This window comes from Staurois parvus, unplaced genomic scaffold (assembly GCF_062004578.1).
Source record: "Staurois parvus isolate SC_StPar_1 unplaced genomic scaffold, SC_StPar_1.0 ptg000379l, whole genome shotgun sequence".
Taxonomy (NCBI): domain Eukaryota; kingdom Metazoa; phylum Chordata; class Amphibia; order Anura; family Ranidae; genus Staurois; species Staurois parvus.
The window spans coordinates 86,595-103,082 of NW_028318175.1; the positions used below are offsets into that span (position 1 = coordinate 86,595).

Here is a 16,488-nt window from a genome sequence, read left to right on the forward strand (position 1 = left end):
AAACTTACTTTTATTAAAAAAGATCATCAAACAGCATATTACACATGAGATTGTGGATGCAACAGCTGTAGCTTGAGAAATACCTATCTCTGGATTCCGTCCTATAAAAGAAAAACACAACAGATATTATCTCAGTCCTGCATGTCTGGAGAACCCAACACTTCTATATATACTGACTGTACATTTATCATTGCAGGTGAAGCATTTATATTACTGGATTAGAATAGGTAGAATAGGAGGCTACTAGTGTTCAGGGTATCCGCTCACTAAACATACACTATACTGCCTGAAGTATTGGCCCCGCCCTCCCAATCATTGGATTCAGGTGTTCCAATCCCCTCCCAATCATGTGATTCAGGTGCTCCAATCCCCTCCATGGACACAGGTGTATACAATCAAGCCCCTAGGCATGCAGACGGCTTCTACAAACATTGGTGAAAGAATGGGTCGCTCTCAGGAGCTCAGTGACTCCAAGCGTGGTCCCGTGATAGGTGGCCACCTGGGCAATAAGTCCATCCGTGACATTTCCTGGCTACTAAATATTCCACGCTCAACTGTTAGTGGGATTATAACAAAGTGGAAGCCACTGGGAACAACAGCAACTCAGCCACCAAGTGGTAGGCCACGTCACATGACAGGGCGGGGTCAGAGCATGCTGAAGCGCACAGTGCGCAGAAGTCGCCAACTGTCTGCAGAGTCAATAGCTAAAGACCTCCAAACTTGGTGTGGCCTTCAGATGAGCCCAACAACAGTGCGTAGAGAGCTTCATGGAATGGGTTTCCATGGCCGAGCAGCTGCATCCAAGCCTTCCATCACCAAGTGCAATGCAAAGGATGCCGTGGTGTAAAGCACGCCGCCACTCGACTCTAGAGCAGTGGAGACGTGTTCTCTGGAGTGACCAATCATAATTCTCTGTCTGGCAATCCGATGGATGTGTCTGGGTTTGGCGGTTTCCAGAAGAATGGTACTTGCCTGACTGCATTGTGCCAAGTGTAAAGTTTGGTGTAAGTTTGGTGGAGGGGGGATTATTGTGTAGGGGTTGGGCTTGGCCTCCTAGTTCCAGTGAAGGGAACTCTTAAGGCAACATTTTGGACAATTTCATGCTCCCAACTTTGTGGGAAGAGTTTGGGGATGGCCCCTTCCTGTCCCAACATGACTGCCCCCCAGTGCACAAAGACATAGAGGAGCCAGTTTGGGGTGGAGGAACGTGACTGGCCTGCACAGAGTCCTGACCTCAACCCCATAGAACACCCCTATTTAAGCTGGGCTCGTACCTTGCATTGGTGCAGTTTGGTCTATTACTTTTGAGCACCCCTGCATCCTGTGACCTGTGATTCCATTGTTGATCTGACCTGTTGTTGATCCTGCTTGAACTCTGCCTGCACTGACCCCTGGCCTGCCCTCTGACTATTCTTCTGCCTGCCGTTTCTGCTTACTCTGCCTGTTAATTGCTGACCCGGACCACCTGACCTTGCCTTACTCTGCTCCTGCACCTGAACCGGCTTATCCTTGCCAGTATCCTGCTCCTGCACTTCTGCCAGTGTGCCATCCACCAACTGCTCCTGCATTCCTGACGCACGTCAACATCCATCCACAGAAGTCCTACCAGGCACTCGTGCACCTCTGTGCTCCGGTGCTCCCTATTACTCTACCAAGGCCCCTGATCCAGAGCTGCAAGGGAAGCCTTCCTCTGCACTTCAGGTTCTATCACCAGGTACAGGTGTTTCAAATTGTAAACACAATGGCAGGGGTCCTGCATGATGTCATTGATCAAAACTGGCCATGACCATATTTGGTGAGTGACATCACCCTTTACAAGACGCGCTTTAATACAACACACATGTGATGGGAATACTGGATATTGTTTTATTAATAAATGTCTTGTAAGGATAAAGCTCTATGTTTTGGTCATGTCTTTTCGGTGCATATTTGATGGAGGGGGAGAGCTAAGAGAGTGGAGGAGATTCATGCCCATTGGACACAAGACATCAGTCCATAGAAGGGACACGGGCCATTGATGACCTTATCTAGCGGTTTGGTCATATATATCAGGTGAGAGCAAATCCGGTGAAGGTGTACAGACACGCTTATGGTTTGCAGTGTATATAGCCACGGGGTGTTCCAAAATTTGGAATTTAAGCATCTGAGAAGATATACTATATTAACCCAAGTATTGGGCCGCCGGCCTTCCCACGCACATGACCTTTAATGTTCTCCCAGTCTTAGTCCGTAGGGTTCAGTATTGAGTTGGCCCCGCCCTTTCCACACACATGACCTTTAATGGCCTCCCAGTCTTAGTCCATAGGGTTCAATATTGAGTTGGCCCCGCCCTTTGCAGCTATAACAGCTTCAACTCTTCTGGGAAGGCTGTCCACAAGGTTTAGGAGGGTGTCTATGGGAAGGTTGGACCATTCTTCCAGAAGCACATTTGTCAGGTCAGGCACTGATGTCGGGGGAGGAGGCCTGGCTCGCAGTCTCCGCTCTAATTCATCCAAAAGGTGTTCTATGGGGTTGAGGTCAGGACTCTGTGCAGGACAGTCAAGTTTCTCCACCCCAAACTCACTCATCTGTGTCTTTATGGATCAGTGGCGGCGTGCTTTACAACACTGCATTCAACGAAAAGAATAGACTAAAACAGAATAGAAAATAAAGGAAGAGTATAGACTAGAATAGAGTATAAAAGAACAAAAAAAGAACAGAATAGAATAGAATATTTATTTCAGGTACTTTTATAGCACCATCAATGTATGCAGCGCTTTACATATATATATTGTACATTCACATCAGTCCCTAACCCTCAAGGGGCGTACAATCTAAGGTCCCTAACTCACATTCATACATACACATACTAGGGCCAATTTAGACAGGAGCCAATTAACCTACCAGCATGTCTTTGGAGTGTGGGAGGAAACCAGAGTACCTGGAGGAAACCCACGTAGGCACAGGGAGAACATGCAAACTCTGGGCAGGTAGTGCTGTGGTTGGGATTTGAACCAGCGACCCGAGTACTGCCAGGCAGAAGTGCTAACCACTTAGCCACTGTGCCGCCCATGTAGCCATCTTCTGAAATTCAAATTTGAAAGAATAGAATAGAAAAGAAAAGAAGTTGATAGAATAGAATATAGCTGTCTTCCAAATTTCAAAAAGAATATAATATCATAAAATAGATTAGAAAAGAATAGAATAGAAAAATAAAATACAGTAGAATAGAAAAAATATAGCAATCTTCTGAAATTTGAATTGTGAATAGGATAGAATCGGCTATTCTTCACAATGAATTTGGATCGATTAAATATTTTTGATTATGAATTTAACTCCAATTTGAATTCAGTTCGAATCCATTGAAAAAATTTGAATCTTGTCAAAAGCGAATAAACTAAACAAATTTTGTTATTAATGCGATAAAATAAAATTAGTAACTTAACGATTTGATCCGAAATGAAACAAAACGAATGATTTTGTTCTGCACATGTCTAGACTTCAGTGGGAGTGCCTGAATATATATATTTTTAAACATAAATAACCTTCTCCTCCTCCTAGTAACTAGCTTTCCATTGGCTGAAATAAAATTGCCCAAGCCTGGATACATCTGAAAAAAAAGAGATGCAGAAAAAAAACATTCCAAAATCACCTGTAAACACTTTTCCTGGGGAGTGAATGCAGCCCAAGTATTTGGTGTTTTGGAAACATCACGCTGAGAAATCTCTGGATCTAATCTGAAAGATCTGGGATTTGTGGAAGGCAGTCGGAGCCGAATTCTGCTGATATCCTATTCTAAGGCTACTTACTTGGCATGGTAACATTGAGAGTCATTTCCTCCTCCAGGGATCTGTGGCTGACAATACAGAATAATACATCTTCGGGTTCAGCGTCGGTAGTCGGCTCCACAATCAGCACACTGGTCACATTAAATGTCCCATCGCTGTTCCTGCATAGTGCTGTGAAATAAACGTCCTTGTCCCAAGGTGAGCTCCTGCTGTTACTTTTACTGGATTTAACCCATCGGATCTTCACAGCTTCTGGGTAAAAATTGCTGACTTCACAACGGACAGATCCCTTGATTCCATCTTCAATCTGTTGATCATGGCTCAGCCTCATCTGCGGCTTAACTGTACAAGGAAAGACACAATTATTCATTATTTCTATACTAAAGGCTAATTTCACTTAAAGTGTTACTGAACCCACAACAGTCCAATCAGTCTGTAGATGCAGTAAAGCATGCTTGTTATACTCACTATGGAACCTAAGGGGTTAATCCTCTGCATTGTGTAAAAATGCTGTTAGATCCTGAATTCGCCTGATAAGACATATCATGTGGAGACACTCTGCACATGCTCAGTTTGGTGTGTATTGCTAGAGAAGTTTTTTTTTTCCAGGAGGGTGCATGTGATCAGCAAAGAGCCAATCAGTACTGTCCAGACAGAGGTTATTATTATTATTATACAGGATTTATATAGCGCCAACTGTTTGCTCAGAGTTTTACAATATAACGGGAGACAATACAGCAACGATACAGATCAATACAAGAGGGATAGGAGGGCCTGATCCTGGGAGCTTACAATCTAGGAGGGAGGGGCTGGTGGTACAAAAGATAGTAACTGTGGGGGAGGGACTGGTAGGAGGAGTAGAAGATTCCATTATTTGCTGAGGGCAGGACAGGCTTCCCTGAATAGAGAGGTTTTCAGAGATCGCCTAAAAGTGAGTAGGCGATAGTCTGATAAATTGGAGTAAAGAGTTCCAGAGGATGGGGGAAGCTCTGGAGAAGTCCTGGAGATGAGCAAGGGAGGAGGAGACAAGGTAGCTAGAGAGCAGGAGGTCCTGCGAGGAGCGGAGAGGACAGTTTGGGTGATATTTGGAGACAAGATCGGTGATGTAATTTGGGGCGGAGTTATAAATGGCTTTATATGTTATTGTTAATGTTTTGCATTTTATCAGTTGGACAATGGGAAGCCAGTAGAGGGATTGGCAGAGAGGGGTGGAGGACACCGAGTGGAGGCCAGTGGAGGGATTGGCAGACAGGGGTGGAGGACACTGAGTTGTGGACAGTGGAGGGATTGGCAGAGAGGGGTGGAGGACACTGAATGGAGGCCAGTGGAAGGATTGGCAGAGAGGGATGGCAGATACAGAACGGTTAGTAAGGTGGATGAGTCTGGCAGTAGCATTCATGATAGTTTGACGATGGGATAGCCTGCGATGAGGTCGGCCAATGAGGAGGGAGTTACAATAGTCAAGTCGAGAGATAACAAGGGAGTGAATAAGTTGCTTAGTAGTATCCGAGGTTAAGAACGGCCGTATCTTGGAGACGTTGCGGAGGTGAAGTCTACAAGATTTGGACAGCGAGTTTGAGGAAGTGGAGTGACATCCATGCTGATATGTCGCTTACTAGGTTAGTAATGCGAGAAGAGACTGAATATTGGCTGTTTGTGTGTTCACCAAACACATGAACATATGGGGCGTTCGGTGGGATGTTCACGCCCTACAAAGCAATGCACTCTGGCGGTGCATTGTGACTGGCTAAAGCATTGCACCTGACCACAGGTCAAGTGCAATGCTTTGGCCATTCACAGCTCTAGTTCACAGGAAGAACCATGATTGGCCAAAGTCTTGGTGACTTTGGCCAATCATGGCTCAGGGGCTAAGTCCACGCCCAACACTATATAAGGCTGCTTATTCAGCAGCCTTGTGCAGTGTTATAGGAGCGGCCTTGTGCACTGTTATAAGAACAAAAAAAAAATAATAAAACAGTTTATAGCACACCCAAGCAACAACAATCCCATCCTACACAGAAAAATAAAGTGATATAAATCCCCCTAAAAAATCCCCATCATGTCCAAAAGGCCAAGGAGAGGCAGGTGCTCACAGGCCGTGAAGAGAGGGCAAGCAGCCTCTGTGTCCACAGTGAAAAGTGGTGGTCGTGGACATGGTGTATCCTCTGCAGGCAGGGAGCGCTTGTCCTTTTTTTCCCAATGCTGACCGTATTTATTATTGAGCCACAACATGCAGAAGAGATGGTGGAGTGGATAACTAATCCATCCTCATCCTCCTCATCCTCTGTCACCCAGGCTCATACTATTTTGTCTTCCACCACAGCTGCTCCTTTCATAGCCCCACCATCATGCACGGAGGAGTCACCAGAATTATTTGATCGTAGTGTCAGTTACATGCTGCTGGAGGATGCGCAGCAATTTGAATGCTCCGATGTTGGTACCCGGGTTGAGGAAAGGAGTGATGTGAGCCTAGAGAGAGGGGGTGCCAGTGAGGGAAAATAAATTGGCAGTCATGTTCCCCCAGCTGCAGCACACTGCCAAGTTGGCTCCAGTGACGAGGAGGAAGGGGATGTTGAGTTCACTGACTATACTTGGGTGCCTGAGAGAACAGAGGAGGAAAGTGAGGAGGAGGCAGAATTCCAATGAGGCAGGATGTTCTCCAGGGGCAGGCGTAAGGGCAGCCAACCGATGACATCACACAACAGCGCTCCACAGGTGTAGGGTGCTGCTGACTCCTTGCAGACTTCCAAAAGTTCTCTGCTGTGGGCTTCCTTCAACACATGTGCAGCAGACCGCAGCATTGCTGTTTGCAGTCTCTGTCTGAAGCAGATCAAACGTGGCCAAAACACCAGCCGCTTGGGCACCACATGCTTGACAAGCCATGTGATGAGCTTCCATGCAGCTCATTAGCAAGAGCACCTGAAAGACCCACATCTGAAAAAAGTGCAGACTTCTTCTTGCTCCTCATCTGGGATCTCTACCTCTACTGTATAATGTCAGGTCTTCTCAGTACAGTAGTGAGTGCCAGAGGTCCTGGCACCCCATCTGATGGCAGTACACCACCTATTGATTTCTGCAGGCAAAGTTTGCTACCCCATTTGCTGAACCATTAAAAAAAATACTGTCCCACCCATCCACCTGCTCAGTGTCTAAGTGCTAGCCTGGCCAAATTGCTATCATCACAACTGCTGCCTTTCCATCTGGTGGACTTTGCCCCCCTCCATGAATTTGCAGAATGTGCTGTACCACAGTGGCAGGTTGGGAAAAGACAATTCTTTTCACGTAAGGCCATTCCAGCTCTGTACCATCATTTGGAAGGCAATCTTTTGGCCTCGTTGGACAGGGCAGTCAGCAGCAAGGTCCATATTACTGCTGCCACGTGGTCCAGCAGGCACGGTCAGGGACATTACATATCCTTTACGGCGCACTGGGTAACTCTGCTAGCAGCTGGGAAGGATGTAGGACACGGTTCAGTCCTGGAGCTTGTTCTGCCACCAAGCCTCCAAAAACCTAGTGGTGATTCTGCCACATCTGTTTGCTCCACCCCCTCCTCTTCCTCTGCCTCTATGGCCTCTTCTCCTGAATTGTCATCTGAACCAGCAGTGCCCTGTAAGCGTTGAAGGGGCTACGCAAGTAGTCAGGCTAAAAGATGCTTCAGCTTGTCTGTCTAGGGAACAGGAGCCACACCGGGCCAGAGATTTTGTCAGCTCTGTAGGGGCAGGCTCAGAGGTGGTTGATGCCATGGCAGCTTGAGCCAGGAATGGTTGTATGTGACAATGGCACCAACCTTCTCTCCGCCCTCAGACAGGGACACTTGACACATAGTCCATGCTTGGCACATGTCCTGAATTTGGTGGTGCAGCGTTTCTTGAACAGGTACCCAGGCTGTCAAGATCTTCTGAGGCAGGCCAGAAAAGTCTGAGGCCATTTCCATCATACACGGCCAGTGTTTGGCTGGCCGAAATTCAACGGGAATTCAACCTGCCTACCAACCAACTCATTTGTAACATGCCCACTCGATGGAACTCAACTTTGGCAATGCTGCAGCGGCTGCACCCGTAGCAGAGGGCCATCAATGAGCACCTGTGTGAATATGGCACAAGGACAGGCTCAGGGGAACTTGGATTCTTTTCGCCACACCAGTAGCTGCTGATAAAGGATGCATGCACTGTCCTGTCACCATTTGAGGAGGCCACAAGGATGGTGAGCCACGACACTGCATGTATCAGTGACACTGTCCCTCTAGTCTTCCTGCTGGAGCACACACTGCGTAGAATCATGAACAGGGCACTGGAGGCAGAACAGCAGGAGGAAGAGGAGGATTTCTTGTCCTCTCAAGGCCCCCTTTATGCAGAAACCATTCCTGCGGGGCCACAGAACACACAGCAGGAGGAGTAGGAGGAAGATGAGGAGGAGGATTGCAGCAGCATGAAATTAGAGGATCACATACAGCAGTCTTCAAGGGGTGGATTTTAGTCTCCAGAAACTCAGACAGTAGTAATACATGGCTGAGAGGAGGTAGTTCCTGACAATGTCATCCTCAGTACTGGGAGGACTCAGAATTTCCTGCCTCCTCAAACTTACACTGCATGGGCTCCCTGATCTGCAAAGCCTGCGTAAGGACCCGAGGATTCGGGTTATCAAAGAGAGGAATCAATAATGTTTGGCAACCCTTCTTGATTCACGTTACAAGAGCTTATCCAGTCTTCACAGAGGGAGAAGAGGATGAAACATCTTGAGGACCCCTTAAAAAAATTTGCGTAGCACCTTTCCAGACAATGGGAGGTTACCATTTCCTGGACAACGTGTTTGAGGCTTTGTTCTGTCAAAGGAAGAGCTGTGGAGAAGGCGGCCGGCTGACTGATGCCTTTAACCACATGCCGCCCAGCCACTGTAGAAATACAGCGGCACAGCTGGGCAAACCCACATTTTAAAACGTGTGTTTGCAAAACAGGTAGGGGGTGCGCTTGAGGCGTTACCGGCTGTGTCCCGACGATTAGCGGCAATCACTGACAGAGAGCAGGGCTGCAGTAGCTCTGCTCTCTGTCAGTTCCCTGTCAGCTCCTGATATGCTGAGCCGGAGAGAAGAGTTTATCTCTCCCGATCAGCGTGTCCCCCCCCCCCCTGCAGTACACACCCCCACACCCTAGTAAAACACTCCCCTCACACAGTTAACCCTTTCAGTAAATAAAAAAGTTAACCCCTTCCTCCCCAGTACCATTAGTACAGTGTCAGTGTTTTTTTTTTGCACTGATCACTGTATTGGTGTCACTGGGGATGTCAGTGACCCCAAGTCAGTTCCCCCCCAGTGTCAGAATGTCTGCCGCAGTCCTGAAGTCCCGCCATAAGTCGCTAATCGCCGCCATAAGTCACTGATCGCCGCCATAAGTCGCTGATCGCCATCATTATTAGTATAAAAAAAAATTAAAAATCCCAGTATCTTTCCCGCCATTTGTAAACGCTATAACTTTCACGTAAACCAATTAATTTACACGTATTGTTTTTTTTTTTTTAGCAAAGACATGTCACAGAATGCATTTTGGCTGAAATTTATGACGAAATTTGATTTTTAAATTTTTTTTACTGGACATGTTTTATAGCAAAAAGTCCAAAATATAGTTTTTTTTTTCTTAAAATTGTCAGCCTTTTTTTTTTATAGCGCAAAAAATAAAAACCGCACAGGCGATCAAATACCACCGAAAGAAAGCTCAATTTGTGTGAAAAAACAACATAAATTTAATTTATGTACCGTATTGCATGACCGCGCAATTTTCCGTTAAACTAGCGCAGCGCTGTATAGCAGAAAAATGGCGTAAATTGCAGTATCTATACCATAGTTTGTAGACGCTATAACTGTCACACAAAGCAATCAATATACACTTATTTTACCAAAAACATGGAGCAGAATACATTTTGGCCTAAATTTATAATTTATAATATAGGTTCTTATAAATTATAACCAACTTTGAGTTTACTATATAATTTTTATAGCTGAAAGTAAAAAATATCGTTTTTCTTCAAAATTTTTGGTCTTTTTCTGTTTATAGCGTGTAAAATCTTTAACAAACTCGTGCAGACTCCACCTCCGCAACATCGCCAAAATCCGCACGTTCCTTACCCCAGAAACCACTAAACAGCTCATCCACTCCCTCATCATATCACGACTCGACTACTGCAACTCCCTCCTCACTGGCCTGCCTCGCCGCTGGCTATCCCCTCTCCAGTCCATCCTGAACACGGCTGCCAGACTCATTCACCTTTCCAACCGCTCTGTCTCCGCCACCCCCCTCTGCCAATCCCTCCACTGGCTTCCGATTGCGCAACGGATCAAATTCAAAATCCTAACGCTGACGTACAAAGCCGTCCACCATACTGCCCCGTACTACATCTCTGACCTAATATCCAAGTACCGCCCAGCTCGCACACTCCGGTCCTCTCAAGACCTCCTTCTCTCTAGTTCCCTGATCTCCTCCTCCCATGCCCGCCTCCAGGACTTCTCCAGGGTGTCACCCATCCTCTGGAACTCCCTGCCCCAACCCATCAGATTATCACCTACTCTCCTCTCCTTTAGGCGCACCCTGAAAACCCAACTCTTCAGGGAAGCCTACCCCACCCCCTGCTAACTTGCCGACCTCCTCCACTCTTCCTACCACTCCATCCCCCACAGCTATCTCCTCCTGTGCCACCACCCCCTCCCTCCTAGATTGTAAGCTCGAAAGAGCAGGGCCCTTGATCCCCTCATGTTTTGCATTGTATTGGTATTGTTCTGTCACATGTTCTGTCTCCCTCTGTAATGTACAGCGCTGAGCGAACTATTGGCGCTTTATAAATACTGTATAATAATAATAATAATAAAATAAAAAGCGCACAGCTGATCAAATACCACCGAAAGAAAACTCTATTTGTGTGAAAAAAATTTTGTTTGGGTGCAGCATTGCATGACCGCGCAATTATCAGTTGAATTAGTGCAGCGCCGAGTAGCAAAAAGAGGCCTGGTCATTAACCCCTTCCCGCCGGCGCCTCCCGGCCCTTTAAGAGATTCAGACGCCGGGAGGCGGGGCGGTTGGGGCGTGGTTTAGGAATCATGTGACCGCCGTGATGACGCGTCACGGCGGTCACATGATCGGGAAAGGTCCCGATCGAAAGAGCGGACCAGGACCTTTCCGTGAGTACCACACGCGTGCTGGGAGCGCGCAGGGTGCGCGCTCTCAGCACATACAGTGGGGATCAAAAGTTTGGGCACCCCAGCTAAAAATTTGTATTAATGTGCATAAAGAAGCCAAGGAAAGATGGAAAAATCACCAAAAGGCATCAAATTAAAGATTAGACATTCTTATAATATGTCAACAAAAGTTAGATTTTATTTCCATCATTTACACTTTCAAAATAACAGAAAACAAAAAAATGGCGTCTGCAAAAGTTTGGGCACCCTGCAGAATTTATAGCATGCACTGCCCTCTTTGCCAGGCTGAGACCTGCCAGTGTCATGGATTGTTCTCAATCATCGTCTGGGAAGACCAGGTGATGTCAATCTCAAAGGTTTTAAATGCCCAGACTCATCTGACCTTGCCCCAACAATCAACACCATGGGTTCTTCTAAGCAGTTGTCTAGAAAACTGAAACTGAAAATAGTTGACGCTCACAAAGCTGGAGAAGGCTATAAGAAGATAGGAAAGCGTTTTCACATGTCAATATCTTCTGTTCGGAATGTAATTAAGAAATGGCAGTCATCAGGAACAGTGGAAGTTAAAGCAAGATCTGGAAGACCAAGAAAAATATCAGACAGAACAGCTCGCAGGATTGTGAGAAGAACAATTCAAAACCCACGTTTGGCTGCACGATCCCTCCAGAAAGATCTGGCAGACACTGGAGTTGTGGTACACTATTCCACTATAAAGAGATACTTGTACAAATATGGTCTTCATGGAAGAGTCATCAGAAGAAAACCTCTTCTACGTCCTCACCACAAAAATCATCGTTTGAACTTTGCAAATGAACATATAGACAAGCCTGATGCATTTTGGAAACAAGTTCTGTGGACCGATGAGGTTAAACTTGAACTTTTTGGCCGGAATGAGCAAAGGTACGTTTGGAGAAGAAGGGGCACAGAATTTAATGAACAGAACCTCTGTCCAACTGTTAAGCATGGGGTTGGATCAATCATGCTTTGGGGTTGTGTTGCAGCCAGTGGCACAGGGAACATCTCACGAGTAGAAGGAAAAATGGATTCAATAAAATTTCAGCAAATTTTGGATGGTAACTTGATGCCATCTGTGAAAAAGCTGAAGTTAAAGAGAGGATGGCTTCTACAAATGGATAATGATCCTAAACACACCTCGAAATCCACGGGGGATTACATCAAGAGGCGTAAACTGAAGGTTTTGCCATGGCCTTCACAATCTCCTGACCTCAACATAATTGAAAATCTATGGATAGACCTTAAAAGAGCAGTGCGTGACAGACAGCCCAGAAATCTCAAAGAACTGGAAGACTTTTGTAAGGAAGAATGGGCAAAGATACCTCAAACAAGAATTGAAAGACTCTTGGCTGGCTACAAAAAGCGTTTACAAGCTGTGATACTTGCCAAAGGGGGCAGTACAAGATATTAACTCTGCAGGGGGCCCAAACTTTTGCAGACGCCATTTTTTTGTTTTCTGTTATTTTGAAAGTGTAAATGATGGAAATAAAATCTAACTTTTGTTGACATATTATAAGAATGTCTAATCTGTAATTTGATGCCTTTTGGAGATTTTTCCATCTTTCCTTGGCTTCTTTATGCACATTAATACAAATTTTTAGCTGGGGTGCCCAAACTTTCGATCCCCACTGTATGTATTTAGTTACATGGACGCAAATATGTGGCCGCTCGGCGTCTAGGCCCAGACGCCGGGAGGCTGCACATTTGTGAGCGGCCAGCGCAAAGGGGTTAAGGGGGGTAAATCCTCAGGAGGGCAAGTGGTTAAATAATTCTTTAGTCCTCAGCGCCCAGGGCTGTTAGGTTTAAGCGCCCATCAGCAGCATCTGCAGCATATGGTGGAGGATTATCTAGGGGCAAGAGTAGACTTGGAGACCTTTCCAACTGAGCATCCACTGGGTTACTGAGTCTTGAGGATGGATCACTGGCCAGAACTTGCTCAATACGCCATCGAGCTACTGGTCTGTCCTGCATCCAGCGTGCTTTCGGAATGGATATTCAGTGCTGCTGGAGGTTTTGTGATGGATAAAAGAGTGCGTCTGTCCGCAGACTCCGTTGACCAGCTGGCATTTATCAAAATTAATCAATCCTGGATCAACAGCAACTATCTTGCCCCTGATGCTGATGTAACTGATTACATTTCTTAGGGATCCGGGATCCCTTGAAGACTGCCTATCCTATTCCTGAATCCTGATTTTGCTAGATTCCAACCATTTCTTTGGAATAGATCACCACCAACACCCAAAGCCCAATTTTTTGGCACTTGTTTCACAGGTGCATGTCATTTCAAAAATTTGTTACCATTAGTCTGTAATTGTTAACAATTTTTAACTGCAGGGCCCATGCCTGTGCCCATCAAGAGTACCTGTGGGGGGTTACAGGGTTTCAGGCACCACCAACACCCAAGGCCCAGTTTTTCTGCACCTGTATGACAAGTACATATAATTAGAATTTTTACAGCAGGGTCCAATCCTGCACTCGTCAAGAATAGAAGGGTTACGGTGTGAGTCCTGCTGCAGCAGGTTCTATACATTGTATGGATGTGCAACTTTGCAGGTAGTTTAAGGAGACCCCAAGGCATGATATTTAAAGGAATTTTTCAAATTTGTTTTTTTACTTTACCCACTTGTCTACCAGGCATTTTCGCATTCTGGGAGGATGTCCATGGACGCCCTTCCAGAACTGGAAAACAGCACTGTAGCTGTCTTTCGGCTATAGCGTGGTTGGCAATGAAAAATGACTGCCCCTTACCCCATACCACTTTTATGGCCAAAACCTTGCATGTAAGCCTGGACACTTTTGAATTTGCAAGTTCGAGCCCCATAGACTTGCATTAGGTTCGATGTTCACGGCAAATTTTTGGTCTGTTCAAATGTTCTACCGCAAACTGAACGGCTTTCTTGAATTCAGCTTCATCATGTATACTGATGAGGCTGCACCGATAGGCAGTACTGATGGGCACTGATGGGCACTGATGAGGCAGCACTGGTGGGCATTGATGAGAAGGCACTGATAATGCTGTGGGGGACAAGCGAGCGCCCCCCCTCAAGAACCATACCAGGCCATATGCCCTCAACATGGGGGGGGGTGCTTGATGGGGACAAGAGCATCTTTCCAACAACCGTGGCTGGTGGTAGTGGGGGGTCTGCGGGCGAGGGGCTTATCAGAATCTGGAAGCCCCCTTTAACAAGGGGGACCCCAGATCCTGGCCCCCCACCACATGAATGAGTAAGTGGTAGATGGTACTGCTACCCATTCACAAAAAAAAAAGCGTAGTGTAAAAAAAAACCAGGGGACAGTCTTTGACAAGTCCTTTATTAAAAACAAAAATAAAAAAAATTAATGTAGATCCAACGTCAATCACGATGTCCGCCGCCACCACCACCCGGAAAAAGAAAGAAAAAAAAACTTGCGACACTGGCTCCCACCATCTGACAGCTGTGCCCGATATGACAGTTCTTATATACTGTCATGACGTCACAAGGGGGCAGGATAAATGTCATCACACGCTGTGATTGGTCAAAGCATTGCACCTGACCTGCGGTCACAATGAACCAAAACCTGCAACAAGGTGCATTGCTTTGACCAATCACAATGCATTGTCAAGGCGCAGTGCATTGTGGGGGTGTGGGGTGAGTGAATAGCCCGCTGAGCACCCATACCGGTTGTGTGTTCACCAAACACATGAACGGCCGATGTTCGACTCGAACATGAAGCCCATTCCTATTGCTAAGATATACAAGATTTTATCTGCTCTCTGCATGATGTCTCTTTCACACAAGTGATTTACTGAATATATGATTTGGGTTCATTGTGGATATTGGTATGTAACCACTTCTGGTTGATGTAAGCACCGGACCTTTCCTTTATTTCTATTCTATAAAGCAGCCCAAGTAGGAATCATCATCTAATTTCACTTTTATACCTTACTGTATTTATTGCAATATGTTGCCATTTCAAATTCAAATTCATTTTTGAATTTGAATTCAATTTTATTTTTGAATTTGAATTTTATCAATGTTGTCATCTATTTCAGATTCATTGAAATTTGTTACTGTTTGTGTTGTTCCAGTTTTGGGGTTGTATTCGATATGTGCAAAGAGAGATCACACAAATACTGATAACATTAAAAGTAATGACAGATATAGATAAAGGAGATATAATAATACTTAAAGCGGAGCTCCACCCAAAAGGGGAAGCTCGACTTTAAAGACTGGTCCTCCGCTCCCCATTAAGGATTGGCACCTTTGGGGATTGGAATGGGGGAGCGGGTATTGACAGGTACCCACTCCCACGTCTGCTGCAATTGCCTAGGCTATTGGAAGTGGAAATTGTCCTCCCCTATCCACCCCCATAGTCTTCTGGGACACGTGACAGTTCCTAGAACTGTAGTATAGTGAATGCGGGGTCCAGGGAGAGCGGATATAGTGAATACGGGGTCCGGGGAGAGCGGATATAGTGAATGCGGGGTCCGGGGAGAGCGGATATAGTGAATGCGGGGTCCGGGGAGAGCGGATATAGTGAATGCGGGGTCCAGGGAGAGCGGATATAGTGAATGCGGGGTCCGGGGAGAGCGGATATAGTGAATTCCGGGTCCAGGGAGAGCGGATATAGTGAATGCGGGGTCCGGGGAGAGCGGATATAGTGAATGCCGGGTCCGGGGAGAGCGGATATAGTGAATGCCGGGTCCGGGGAGAGCGGATATAGTGAATGCCGGGTCCGGGGAGAGCGGATATAGTGAATAAGGGGTCCGGGGATAGCGGATATAGTGAATACGGGGTCCGGGGAGAGCGGATATAGTGAATGCGGGGTCCGGGGAGAGCGGATATAGTGAATGCGGGGTCCGGGGAGAGCGGATATAGTGAATGCGGGGTCCGGGGAGAGCGGATATAGTGAATGCGGGGTCCGGGGAGAGCAGATATAGTGAATGCTGGGTCCGGGGAGAGCGGATATAGTGAATGCTGGGTCCGGGGAGAGCAGATATAATGAATGCGGGGTCCGGGGAGAGCGGATATAGTGAATGCGGGGTCCGGGGAGAGCGGATATTGTGAATGCGGGGTCCGGGGAGAGCGGATATAGTGAATGCGGGGTCCGGGGAAAGCGGATATAATTTTGATTCGAAACAAAACAAATCGCATGTGCCTATAGTAGATGTGGAGCCTGTACATGGTCATAGGATGTCTGTGTTACTTTTGAGGTCTTGGCTGGATTATATGGCTGCTCGGGTTGCAGTCTGGACTCTTCATCTCCACATACTACATAGTAGCGAGGGAGTCCAGATTTTTTTTACAATTTTACACCTGGTGAAGACAGCTCTCTGTGAATGACCCATGCACTATTGGGATGATTTACTAAAGGCAAATAGACTGTGCACTTTGCAAGAGCAGTTGCTCCAGAGCTTAATAAATGAGCAAAAGCTCTGATGACTTCCATTGTCCAATCATGTGCAAGCAAAAGTGAATTTTTTTCAATTTTCCTTGCACATGATTGGGTATTTGCAAAGTGAATCTTTATCTCATTTACAAA

The 16,488-nt window shown here is 46.3% G+C and overlaps 1 pseudogene; it reads left to right on the forward strand.

Moving 5' to 3' along the window:
* Positions 1 to 7,416: 7,416 nt before the first annotated feature.
* On the forward strand, positions 7,417 to 8,165 carry LOC149456050 (zinc finger BED domain-containing protein 6-like; annotated as a pseudogene).
* The last annotated feature ends 8,323 nt before the right edge of the window (positions 8,166 to 16,488 follow it).